The sequence below is a fragment of the Cornus florida genome, unplaced genomic scaffold (genome assembly GCF_030987335.1).
Source record: "Cornus florida cultivar Cherokee Brave unplaced genomic scaffold, ASM3098733v1 CherokeeBrave_3.0.0_Hap2_Chr03, whole genome shotgun sequence".
Taxonomy (NCBI): Eukaryota; Viridiplantae; Streptophyta; class Magnoliopsida; order Cornales; family Cornaceae; genus Cornus; species Cornus florida.
The window spans coordinates 95,783,169-95,784,436 of NW_026775573.1; positions in this window are offsets into that span (position 1 = coordinate 95,783,169).

Genomic DNA, 1,268 nt, shown 5'->3' on the forward strand with positions numbered 1-1,268 from the left:
AAAATTACATTTCATAGGCAAAACTTAAACATGCTAACACTTGCATGTGAACAAGAATGCTTCTAAAGAAACTTCCATTCTGCAATTGACCCAAAGCAAGTACAAATCTCCAATCTTGAATCATGTACCTGAAATATGCCCTAGTAACTTTGGGGTGGGTAACATAAAACTACTCGTAGGAAATGAGCATGCATCGACCTAACGTTTTACAATTTTATCACCTTAAAGTGAAACATGTTAAAGGCTCATGCCACCTAACGTCTATGTCAAGGTGAGACTCAGGGAGTATCCTAAGCTACCCTAGATCATTTCTAACATAAGTCACATCATTCATGGAAATCAAACGACATAGAAGCATGCTATACAAGCAACATGACATAGATTCTCAAAGTCACCAACTTGAAATCTAAAATGTTAAAACAACTATAGTGGATCATGCCACCTAAAGTCTATGTTCCAAATAAATCTATAGGGTCATTCCAAGGTCACATTTGAACAACAAAGCACAAATCATAACATCTACGTAATTAACCAACATAGAAACATGCTAGACAAGTATCAAGATATAGATTCTCAAGGTTACCATCTTGAAATCTAAAATGCAATAACAACTAAATATAACAATTTAGTACAATTAGAATTTCTAATACCACACATCAAGACATAGATTCTCTAAGTTATCAACTTAAAATCTAAAAGTGTGAAAACAACTAAATATAATAATTTGGTATGGATGTACGTAACAACATCAAATTGCCAATAGCCAAAACCACAAAGTCACAATTAAACATGATTGTCAACTTGGAATTGAATGGAAAATCAAATAGTGGAAGACTTGGACATCACATCTTGGACTAAACCAAGAACAAAATGGTTATTCTGGGCATTAACCAGCTGGGAAGACCACCCTAGTGCGCACTATCTCAATTGGGGAGAACTCATACCTCCCGCACTAAAGCCAAACTTTAGCTATATCACTTGTAACAATGTTCCAAGACTCCAAAATAATCAAATAAGTTCACAACTTATACCTAATTTATATAATGCACGAAAATCACCTTCCATGCACAAGTAGGTTGAAACCACAGAATCCATGCCTTAGAGTTTAAATTTTAAAATGGCATATATAATGTTATACACAAAGTGTGCAATTTGTTACACAAGTCAATCATATATTCAATATTTGTAACAAATTTCATGAATATAAATTTGACAACAATGTACTCAATCCTTAAAACATAACCAAGAGACTACACAACAAGTCCAAA